The sequence below is a fragment of the Neophocaena asiaeorientalis genome, unplaced genomic scaffold (assembly GCF_003031525.2).
Source record: "Neophocaena asiaeorientalis asiaeorientalis breed wild unplaced genomic scaffold, Neophocaena_asiaeorientalis_V1.1 scaffold149, whole genome shotgun sequence".
In the NCBI taxonomy this organism is placed as follows: domain Eukaryota; kingdom Metazoa; phylum Chordata; class Mammalia; order Artiodactyla; family Phocoenidae; genus Neophocaena; species Neophocaena asiaeorientalis.
This window is the reverse complement of record NW_020174442.1, coordinates 3,062,122-3,075,114: the sequence shown is the minus strand read 5'-3', so window position 1 is coordinate 3,075,114 and position 12,993 is coordinate 3,062,122.

The following is a 12,993-nucleotide window of genomic DNA, read 5'->3' as shown; positions in this document are numbered from 1 at the left end:
AACCATCCAGACCAACAAGGAAACAATAGCCTTAAATGAAACATTAGATCAGATGGATAGCAGATATACACAGAACACTACATAAAAAGCAGCAGAATACACATTAGCCTTGGTGCAAATGGAACATTCTCAAGGATCAACTGTATATTTGGCACTAAACAATAAATATAAGAAGACTGAAATCACATCAAGCATCTTTTCTGACCACAGTGGTATGAAGTTAGAAATCAACTACAAGAAGAAGGCTGGAAAAATCATAAATATGCAGAGACTAAATAACATGCTACCGAACAACTATTTCATCAATGAAAAACTAAAAGGAAGAATTAAAAAATACCTGAAGACATATGAAAATAAAAATGACATATCAAAACCAATAAGATGCAGAAAAAGCAGTATTATGGGGGGATTTTATAGCAATACAGACCTAGCTCAAGAAACAAGAAAATAAACAATCTAACCTAATACCTAAAGGAACAAGAAAAAGAAAAACAAACAAATCCCAACATAAGTAAAAGGAAGGAAATAGTAAAAATCAGAGCAGAAATTAATGAAATAGAGACTAAAAGAAAATAGAAAAGATTAAAGAAACTGAGAGCTGGTTCTTTGAAAAGGATAAACATTTGAAAACTTTTAGGTAGACATACTAAGAAAAAAAGAGAGAAGGCTCAAATAAATAAAATGAGAAATGAAAACTCAACAACAAAAAAACAAATAACCTAATCCAAAAATGGGCAGAAAACCTAAATAGACATTTCTTCAAAGAAGATATACAGATGGCCAATAGGCATATGAAAAGATGTTCAGCATCACTAATTATTAGAGAAATGCAAATCAAAACTACAATGAGGGGGCTTCCCTGGTGGCGCAGTGGTTGAGAGTCCACCTGCCGATGCAGGGGACACGGGTTCGTGCCCCGGTCCAGGAAGATCCCACATGCCGCAGAGTGGCTGGGCCTGTGAGCCATGGCCACTGAGCCTGTGCGTCCAGAGCCTGTGCTCTGCAACGGGAGAGGCCACAACAGTGAGAGGCCTGCATACTGCAAAAATAAATAAATAAAATAAAAACTACAATGAGGTACCACCTCACACCAGTCAGAATGGTCATCATTAAAATGTCTACAAATAACAAATGCTGGAGAGGGTGTGGAGAAAAGGCAAACCCCACTACACTGTTGGTGGAAATGTAAGTTGGTGCAGCCACTGTGGAAAACACTATGGAGGTTCCTCAGAAAACTAAAAATAGAATTATCATATGATCCAGAAATCTCACTCCTGGGCATATATCCAGACAAAAGTATAATTCAAAAAGATACACACACCCTTATGTTCACAGCAGCACTATACACAACAGCTGAAACATGGAAACAACTTAAATGTCCATCGACAGATGAATGGATAAAGAAGATGTGGTATATATATACAATGGAATACAACTCAGCTATAAAAAAGAATGAAATAATGCCATTTGCAGCAATATGGATGCAACTAGAGACTATCATACTAAGTGAAGTAAGTCAAAGAGAAAGACAAATACCATATGGTATCATTTATATGTGGAATCTAAAATATGACACAAATGAACCTATCTATGAAACAGAAATAGAATCACAGACATAGAGAACAGACTGGTGGTTGCCAAAGGGGAGAGGTTAGAGGAGGGATGGAGTGGGAGGTTGGGGTTAGCACTTGTAAGCTTTAATATATAGAATGGATAAACAACAAGGTCCCACTGTATAGCACAGAGAACTATATTCAATATCCTATGATAAACTATAATGGAAAAAAAATGAGAAATGAAAGAGGAGAAGTTACAACCAACAGATATTACAGAAATACAAAGGATTGTAAGAGACTATTACGAATAGTTGTATGCCAACAAACTGGACAACCTAGAAGAAACATACATCTTAGAATCATATAACCTTTCAAAACTTAATAATGAGGAAATAGAAAATCTGAATAGACTGATACAATAACTAGTAAGGAGACTGCAACATTAATCAAAAACCTCCCCAGAACAAAACCATACATCTTCACAGATGAATTCTACCAAATATTAAATAAAATTTAATACCTATTCTTACCAAACTCTTCCAAAATATTGAAAAGGATGGACTGCTTCCTAACACATTCTAAGAGGCCAACACTACCCTAAAATCAAAAAAACAGACAAAGACAATATGAAAAAAGGACACCACAGGCCAATATCTATGATAAACATAGACATAAAAATCTTCAACAAAATACTAGCAATACAGCAATATATTAAATGGATCATATCCCATGATCAAGTGAGATTTATTTCAGTGATGCTATGATAGTTCAACATATGCAAATCAATCAATATGATATAGCATGTTAACAAAATGAAGGATAAAAATCATATGATCGTCTCAATAGATGTAAAAAAAAGGCATTTGATAAGATTCAACATCTATTTATGCTAAAAATCTCAATAAAATGGGTATAGAAGTAACATACCTCAACGTAACAAAGGCCATACACGTCAAATCCACAGCTAACATCACACTCAATGGTGAAAAACTGAAAGCTATCCCTCTAATATCAAGGACAAGACAATGATGCCCACTCTTGCCACTCTTATTCAACATAGTACTGGAAGTCCTAGCCTGAGAAATTAGGCAATTAAGGAAGTAAAAGGCAGCCAAATTGGAAAGGAAGAAGTAAAAGTGGCACTCTTTGCAGATGACATAATAATATACAAATAAAACCCCTAAACACACCACCAAAAACTATTAGAAATAATAAATGAATACAGTAAAGTTGCAAAATACAAAATCAATATACTAATATCTGTTGCAAACTAGGAGAAAGAAAAATTAAGAAAACAATCCCATTACAATTGTATCAAAAAATACCTAGGAATAAATTTAACCAAAGAGGTGAAAGACCTGTACACTGAAAACTGTTAAGACACTGATGAAAAAAACTGAAAAGACAAAAATATAGAAAGATATTTTGTGCTCATGGATTAAAAGAATTAATATTGTTAAAATGTCCCTAGTACCCAAAGCAAGCTACAGATTCAGTGCAATCCCTATCAAAATGCCAATGGCATGTTTCACAGAATTAGAGGAAATGATTCTAATATTTGTATGGAAACACAAAAGATCCCAAATAGCTAAAACAATCTGAGAAAGAAGAGCGAAGCTAAAGGTATCCCACTTCCTGATTTCAAATTATACTACAATGCTACAGTAATCAAAATAGTATGGTACTGGCACAAAAACAGACACACATCAATGGAACAGAATAGTAAGCCCAGAAATAACCCCAGACACTTATGGTTAATTAATCTATGACAAAGGAGGCAAGACTATACAATAGAGAAAAGACAGTTTCTTCAACATGTGGTGCTGGGAAAACATCAAGATATTTATAAATCATACATCTGAAAAGGGGTTAATGTCCAAAATATATGAAGAATTCATAATATTCAATGACAAAAAAAACTTGATTAAAAAATAGGCAGAGGATCTGAATAGAAATTTCTCCAAAAAGACATACAGATAGCCAATAGCACATGAGAAGATGTTCAGCATCACTAATTACTAGGAAAATGCAAATAAAAACTGTAAAGAGTTATCACCTCACACCTGTTAGAATGGTTATTTTAAAAAAAAAAACAAAAAATTGAAGAGAATGTGGAGGAAAGGGAACCTTTATACACTGTTGGTGAGAATGTAAATTGGTGCAGCTGCTATGGAAAACAGTATAGATATTCCTTAAAAAATTGAAAACAGAATTACCATCTGATCCAGCTATTCCGTTTTTCAAATGGAATATCCATAGAATGTGAACGAACTATTTCAAAAAGATATATGCACCCTTACATTCACTGCAACATTATTTATAATAGCCAAGACAGGGAAGCAGCCTAAGTGCCCATCAATAGATGAACGGATAAAGAAGATGTAATATATATGAGTATACACCCACACACACACACCCACACACACACACTGGAATGCTACTCAGTCATAAAGAGATGAAATCTTGCCATTTTCAACAATATAATGGACTTTGAGGGTATTATGCATAGTGAAATGAGTCAGAGGGTGAAAGACAAATACCATATGATTTCTCTCATATGTGTAATATTTAGAAAAACAAAATTAAAACAACAAAACTAAACTAAAACAAACACATAGATACAGAGAACAGATTGGTGGTTACCAGAGGGGAAGAGAGGGTTGGGGAAGGATGAAATGGGTAAAGGGGATTAGTAGTATGGTGAGGGATGGAAACTATACTTTTGGCAGTGAACATGCTGTCATGTATACAGAAACTGAATTATAACGTTGTACACATGAAACTTATATAAGGCTATAAACCAGTGTTACCTTAATTTTAAAAAAATAAATTCTTAAAAGGCCAGAAGCTAATTTAAAATATGTGGGTCTGCCATTCTTTCCAAATGGGCATGGCTTATGAGATGAAATTGATAACACAACTAAGGTAAATATAGCAGAGTCAAGACCATGTGGGATCCTATGTAGTTTAGTCTAGGTTCTTTCCCAAAGATCTTACTCCAAATAGAATATGATTAAGCCCTACAATGTTGGGGGAAACAAATTAATTTCAAATAAACTTTTCAGGGAGGGTAGCTCTTGCTTCTGAGGGATCAGGGTTATCAGAACCGCTGAGGTCACTTATTAAACGTTGGTTGTGTCTGATATATTGTGTCAGTGCGGGACCTGAGAAGCAGATACCAACAGATGTATTGGGAGAAACACCTGTGAAGGATCAAGGCACAATGACAAGGAGGAGGCTTGCTACACATAAAAGGAACAGGATGGAGGGATGGAGTGGGAAGAGCCTCAGACAGCAGTGCAGTTCTGTGAAAAGCTCCCCCAGTCCAAGCCAAAGTTGCCTAGCAGAGAGTGTTGGGCAGGAACGGTGTGCAATATTACCCACACTGTACTTGTGACTGACTGTGAACAGCCCGAGGAAGACTGCTCTAAAGCAGTGGTGGATCCAGAAGCGACAGCTGGGACTATCAGTCAATCTGCTCCTCGAAGAGCTTCTCTTGGAGATTTGAGGAGCATATTTCCATGGCTGCCACAATATATGGACACAGTAGCATATGATAAACTCATAAAAAGTCATTTCAATCAAATAAATTTTCCTCTTCAGCATTACTTAGTCATGCTGAGTTACATTCTGAAGAGAAACAACATTAATAAAAATACGTCTTATAGATAAGACATGAAAATCCAGGGAAAAAGGGATACATTTTATGCTTACACTTTAATTTGTCACCGTCTTTCAGGGGACAAGGGAAAATCATGTGACTCTCTCTCCATCTCTCCCACGACTCTTGCTCTTCCACCACCTTCTGCAATTCCTCTCCTTGCCCTGCAAATGTGTACACTTCCCAAGGGTCAGATTCCAGACTCCTGCTTTTGTCTCCCCATCTCTATCCTCAGTGAATTCTCATGACATTCACATTGGTGCCCTTGTAGCCACTTCCCAGATAATTTTTCTATAGCTCCTAACTTAAGCCACAACCCCAACTATCTTCAAGAAATGCTGACTTTTCTATTTCAACACAACTTTGACCATGTTAAAAACAAACAAACATGAAAAACTCATTGTTTTCGTCTTCTAACCGGCTCCCCTTTGACTTCCTTAATGTTACCAGTTATTTTTTTCTAAGGGAACCATGCTTGAAAGATTTGACTCATCCTCTCCCTGCACAGAGGATTATCAGGGTTTGTCAGTTTCCTTTTTTATGGAAAAGGCTTTTAAATCCTCCCTTCATTTCTACCCACAGTACCACAGAACATGTCCTTATCATCCTAACACCAACATGATTATATAATGTCAGCTGTTTACCTCACTCCCTGAAATAAGAATAGAAGCTCTGGAGCATCAGCTGGGGTCACTGTCCCAGAGAGGGTAAAAGACAAATGTGAAGCCCAGAGACTAGGCAGTATTCAAGGGGCCAGGAGTTGCTCACCTGCCAGGCAGTTTCCATGTGTATAATAATATTCTCTTAATGGCCATAGAAATAGTGAATAATAGAGAGAAGCAGTTTAACCCTTTTGTGAGAAATGTGTTATACTTTTTTAATCCATGACAACTTTTATATCAAGAAGCATTTATGGTTTTGTTTATTTTTGTTTGTTTGTTTTGCTACTATGGCTTTGAAAAACAGCAAGGGATTTTTAAATTACCTTGTATGTAATCGCTTCCACATGTAAGAGGGTTCAGCTGGAAAGTTCTAAATTTCCATCTATGAAAAGTTGTTTAATCCTTCCATTTAAGGCAACCAAACAAAAATTCAAAATATGGATCCCAATATTCCACAGGGAACTTAAAAGTATTACAACGCATCTTCAAGATTACACACAGTTGAGCACACTGGAACCATAAATACTGTTTGTGGATTATGTAAAGCAAAGTGCCTCACTGCCAGCAACCCAACGTGGTGAAGGCAGGGCTAGATCAGTCTTAGAGCTGCAGCCAAACGTTATAGGCTCCAGAGTCAAATCAAAGAAAAACAAGAGGTCCCCTCCCAGTCCGTTTCTGTTCCTCTCCTCTGAGACTGCCCTTGCTTCTCCCTTAAAAGTCAACAAAAGAAGGGCACAGTGCATACACCTGTCGACACAGCACAAGGAATGAGCTCAGAATGCCTCCAAGCGGCAAATTCATAAGCTAAGAGAGCAGAGTGTAAACTCCACTTCGAATATGCCTGTTATCCATGTCACACATTCTCCTCCCATCCTGACAGGATGTCAGCCTGCTTAGTTCTTTGTTGTTTAAAGCATACCTTCAACCCAAACACAAAGAATTTTTTACCTTCACCTGGTCCTTATACCAGAAAAATGGAGCACTGCAGATAGGTGGCTCCAAGGAGATTGGCTGCCTCCCCCCTCAGCCTGGTACTGATGATATTCCCTTCCTACTTCTTTGCAAAGTTGTGGGTCAAAATCAATGGGCAGTCATTTTTACTGACTATTTAGACATCAGGTGCTGTAGAAATGCAAATAGTGAAGTGTAGACAAAAAGGAGTATATTCCCCTACACTTTCATGTCTCATTGTTTCAAACTGCCCAATTCTACCTCCCCAAAAGAAATGCAACATATGGACTTTTTTTTTTTTAATTTAAAAACACATTGACAATTTACCACAGGAATGGTCTGCCACAAGCTTTTCGTCCTGCTATGACCCTTTACCTCCTGCTGTGACTAGGATCAGAACACGTGTTCATCTTTGCCATGTACACCTCTTCCTCAGAACTTCGCCTATCTTTACCCATACTTATCATTCCTTTAAGTGATAATATCACATACTCTTTTTTGCTTATCATTTTAGCTATATGTTTTCTACTTTGTATTACATTGTTTTAAAATAGCTACCTCAGAGATTTTGGGGTTTGTTTTCATTTTGGTTTTATATCTTGTGCTAACCCTCTCAAAGTAAGAAGCTTTTAGAAAGATGTTTTTTTCCTTTCAAGTGACTCCTAATGTTTAGTAACTGGTTCCATTTAAAGTAAATATATTCTTCTCTCAGTAAGCATACGAAAGGGAAAATGAACAAAAAATACTTTTCTGATGAAAAGCAAGTAGAAATGCTTAATGATAAATACAGTGAAATACTCTTAGTTAAAATAATGTGGCACATTTTATTTCCAGAAAATAAATGGTATTTACCTCAGGATTTCTTTCTCTTATTGTATACGAAAGAAGTTTTGACTAACACCTGATTTTTATAGTATTTTAAGACATTTTGTCTTGAGTCTGAGAGAATAACAGGTATCGATAAGAAACTTAAAAGTATACACAAAATTATTTGTTCTAAAATTTAAAACAATAAATGGTCTCATTTTATTATCATTGAAATGAAATGTGTACTTGAAAGAGGTTGAAAACTATTCAACCAAATTAAATGGGCTGCTATATTATGAGCTCGTGTTAATTTTACCTCATTTACTTTAATGTAAAACAAATCATCAAAGCAGAAGTGAAAATGCAACAGCATTTGTTAGTAATTTCCACTTAATGCTCTGGCAATGTTATAGACATATCATTAATTATAATATGCCAGGCACAGTGCTAAATCACTTATTGAAAATATTCCTCTTGATGTAGCCTTTAATTTTGGACACTATCAAAAGAATGCTTTATCTTGAAGAGCTATCAAAATATTGATCTGAAACTCCAAGTCTAATTGGTTATTTGACAATTATATTGTCTAGGAAAAAAATGGTTGGCAATGTTTGTCACTTCTGGACAATTATCTTATAAGAATGAAGAAGATATAGGTGCAGATCAATTATCTGTTGGATATCCTGAGTATTGAGTGATTACCTGTTTTATCAACAATTTCTTGTCTCCTCAGTAATAAAGTTAATTCTCATGCCATATATAAGATCATAATTGACAAGTGATTTATGATAATAATCATAAATCAATTTTTGTACTCACTCGTCTTCTAAGATATATAATGGAGCAGAAAACATTATTTGTTATATATTTTCAGTACAAAAATATAGATATATTGCCATGTTCTGTTACTGAATTTGGTATATTAAAGTATGGCAGGATTTGGTGAAAAGACTATGCTTCTGTTTATTCACTCATTCTGTATAGGACAGAAGTTTTGTTTAAATAAATTCATAGCACTTTTGAAACTTTAAATCAACCTTATTAAAATTAATACTTAATTATTAACCTTTTGAAATAATTATTAAGGCTTTCCCTTAGATACACTTTTCTTATGAAGAAAGAGAGATGGGTTCTGAACACAATAGTACTCAAGATGACAAACCAAGACCAAAAATACTTATATGGCAAATTTACTGATTCATCCTATGGAGATCAGTTGATAAAGGGACAGGTAGGACAAGGTATACAAATCAATAATTGGGTTAGTGAAGTTAGGTGATCAATTCTTAGCCTTGGACTAAGAGAGATGTTATCTTTAACTGAAAGGAAGAGACCTGTGAAGAAGATTATGTTTTCCTTTCATATGTGTATCCTGGGATTTAGTGTCCTTGGGGCACATCACTGGCTGCTGTTTTCCTCAGAGTATGAACATATGAGTGTATCATCTCTAAGTATAGTGGGAGACAAAATCATGCAATCTTTCCCCACGGTCTGTGAATATTTTGATGGGGAAGTAATTTCCTGCTCCTGGTTCTCCACTTGCATAACAAAAATACAATTTTCTGTGCTTGTCCTTTTAATAAGTGCAGGGACAATCCTTTAGCTGGGGTTTGGTTGAGCCAAAAAGAGTTCCTGACCAAACAATTGCAGACTCTTGTTTGTTGCTTGAGGAAGTATAAATTAGGAATAGGTTTGGCTACTTATAAAAAATTATACGTGATTAAACCAAATATATTTCTTTTTCACACAAAAGAAGTCTGATGTTTCTGATCCCATACTTCTATGAGGGCTCTGTGATGTCATCATGCCTCAAGGTGCCTTCAGTTTACTGCTTTGCCACCATTGGCGTGTCACCCTTATCTACACAATCCAAAATGGTTGCATGAGCTCCAGATGCTACATCTGCACTCCAGACAGCAGGATAGGAAAAAGTGGAGAAATGTATACATCCTCTCTTTAAGGGAACAGCTTAGGAGTCCCACAGGATAGGTTTCATTGTTTCTCATTGTTTAGAGTTATCACATGACTGTACCTAGGTGAAAGTTGGGCTAGGAAATGTACTTTGAAAATGGTGTGTTGGGAATTCCCTGGCGGTCCAATGGTTAGGACTCCGTGCTTTCACTGCCAAGGGTCTGGGTTCAAACCCTGGCCAGGGAACTAAGATCACACAAGCCGTGCTGCGTGGCCAAAAACAAAAATGTGTGTCAATTTGCCTAGCTAAATATTGGCATTCTGGTGGGGAGAAGAATGGATAGTGAAAGGCAACAAACTCATTCTACTACAGTACCAAGTTTTCCTTTTTTAGAAAAAAATTCCCAATAAAATGGAAAAGTAAAAAACATGTCAAGACTGTGAAATTTAACACTGCTTCTCAGACAATGCATTATTTGCCATGTGAATGTATTCATATGAATGTAGTTGTAAGGCAAGTCTCAACTAGTGTATTTCTCCCTAGTCACTACTTGCTGCAAATCAGGAATGTAAACTGCAAGCTCCTTAAGGACAGGAACTACAACTTGTTGACTTTAATTCTCAATGTTTTTCCATTTTAAATGCAACTGAATAAATATTGACAATTGAATGAAATAATTAGGATAATTTGAGATCCAAATAATGGAAAGTAAAAACTCATAACTACTAAACACCCGAACATTAAATTGAGTGAGGTTTAACATGCCACTGAGTAACTAGGGATATCATATAAGTCATCCAAACTCTCTAAGGCTCAGTGTCCTTCTTTCTGGAATAAAGGGAATAAACCAATCTATGATAACTATGAACTATAAAGTTGATCTGATAGTACTTAGTGGGTCCAAACTTAGTGGAATGTACCATCATTTCCCTAGTTGTCCTAGTTAAGAATCTAGTTGCCAAGAATGACTGAATTTTCTTTGTTTGGCTCTCCCTTATATAGTTAATTATCAAATCCTCTGAAGTTTTACATTCTGTCTCCCAATCTGTCCAAATAATTCCACCCATATTGCTACCATGCCAGTCTCAGACACCATCATATCATCATATCTTACATGGATTACAACGAAAGCTTGTTAACTGCTCTCATTTCCTGCAGTTTACTTCTTCAAAGCACATTTTCCATGTAGCAATCAGCGTGATCTTTCTGAAATGCAAACCTAGTGAAGAAAGTCTTCTAATTAAGACTGTTCAGTGGCTTTGTAGTTCCCTTAGGATTGCGTAAATACCTTAGGACAGTCATGAATCCCTTCATTATCTGGCCTTGAACAGCTAAAGCTTTTGCTCCCATTCTTTCTGGCCTCATACCCTTTCATCCAGCCATAGCTAACTCCTTTCCATCTTTTGAATGTGTAATACTTTCTTTTACAGACTCTGCACAGTCTGTTTCCTTTATTTGAAATACTGTTCCTTCTCTTTCTACCTCTCCTGACTTTTCTATCTAGGTCTTTATCTTCATTCACTTATCCACTAACATTTCCTCTAAGAAATTTTTCCTTAAACCTCAACCCACTCCCAGACTCAGCGAGGTACCCCTGCTATCTCTTCATATAGTACCTTGTGCTTTCCTTACTGTCACACTTATTAGCCTAATTTTTAACAGATTGTTTAATACCCTGGTCCCTATGGACTGTTATTTGATATATGCAGTAACAATGCCTGTTCTCCACATTTATTATAGTACCTGCTTATTATAGTAACACTTAGTAAATGTGAATGGTATAAACTTCAATTAATCTCAATCAATAGATATAATGTATGCACTAAAATACAGAGCAAGAGTAAAATAAATGTAAAGATCTATATAATTATAATAATAAATTCACATTAAGCTTTACTTATTTTAGTCTATTTATATTTTGTTATGGTGTGAGCTCTTTAGATTTCTATCCTTTAAGCTTCAGAGTCCAGCTCTGTTCCTGCTTCTTAAACCATAGATCCATGGTATATTCTGGATTCTTAGAGCCTGTACAGTAGAATCAAAATGTTGATTTTTAGTCTTATATTTATAAAATCAGGGCTTATCTCTGGAGAACTCTGTTGATGTAGCTCACAGTTGTTACTGAACCTGCTAACCATTTGTCTCCAGGGAATAAACTGACGTTCTTGATGTGTGGATTTCTAAGAATTGTGTGACTTACTTCTGAAATGCTCTTTAGTTTTTCTCATTTGTTCTTCCTTTCATGGGAAATAAAGGACAAAATGTGCCAGAGGGTGATCAATGAAATTTTTATCAAGTCCAACAATAATATCTATCCAATAAAAAAATGATTCTTGTGGCAACTGTACTTAATATCATTTCACTCTAGCTTATATTTTCTCCTTCAATCACTATATTATTTAGATAGGAGTAACCTTGCTGGGATGAGCCTTACAGAAGTTTTTGTTTGTAACTACGTCTTCTACAAAAGATGTCTTAAAAAAGTCTTTCTCCTTCAATATTTTAAAGATATTTTAAACAAACTTCAATATTAGTTTTAAAAATATAATTATACGTTATTTATCATACAAGAATAAAACAACTTTATTAGACAGGGCTATCTTTCCATGGAAAGGGCTCCAGAAAATTGAAGATGAAGATAATTCTGAGAAAGAGAACACAGGTTTTTAAAATGTATAACTTGGATTGAAAACACATAACAGAAAGTACAAATTTATACAGTCACATAGAGAGAGACAGCAAGGGAATCATTTGCACACATGAAAAATATGAAAACATTGTTATAACCAGACATTCATATTTAACCTGAATAGTGTCTGAAATGGATGGGAGCCAGGAATCAGTACTTCTATAATTTTTTCATTAGCTTAACCTCTTCTCTTCTATTATAAAGAGTACATGGGGCTTCCCTGGTGGCGCAGTGGTTGAGAGTCCACCTGCTGATGCAGGGGACACGGGTTCGTGCCCCGACCCGGGAAGATCCCACATGCCGCGGAGCGGCTGGGCCCATGAGCCATGGCCGCTGAGCCTGCGCATCCGGAGCCTGTGCTCCGCAACGGGAGAGGCCACAACAGTGAGAGGCCTGCGTACCGCAAAAAAAAAAAAAAAAAAAAAAAAGAGTACATGTATCTTGGGAAGATTCCTTTTTGCTCGTATTTTTTCCTTTAATTTTGTTGTTTTTCTTATTTTCAAGAGCTTAAATATAAATACTTTGAATTAAGATATTTAAATATAAATATCCTAAATAAATAGTTACAGCCGGGGATGATAGATTAATCATGACAATCAAAGTATATAATGAACTTGCTCTCTCTCTCTCTCTCACACACACACTCACACACACACACACACACACACACACACACAGAGGCATAAACACATAAATACACATTTAAGCACACATACAATATATATTCCCATAGTAGGATAAAGGGATTTATATAC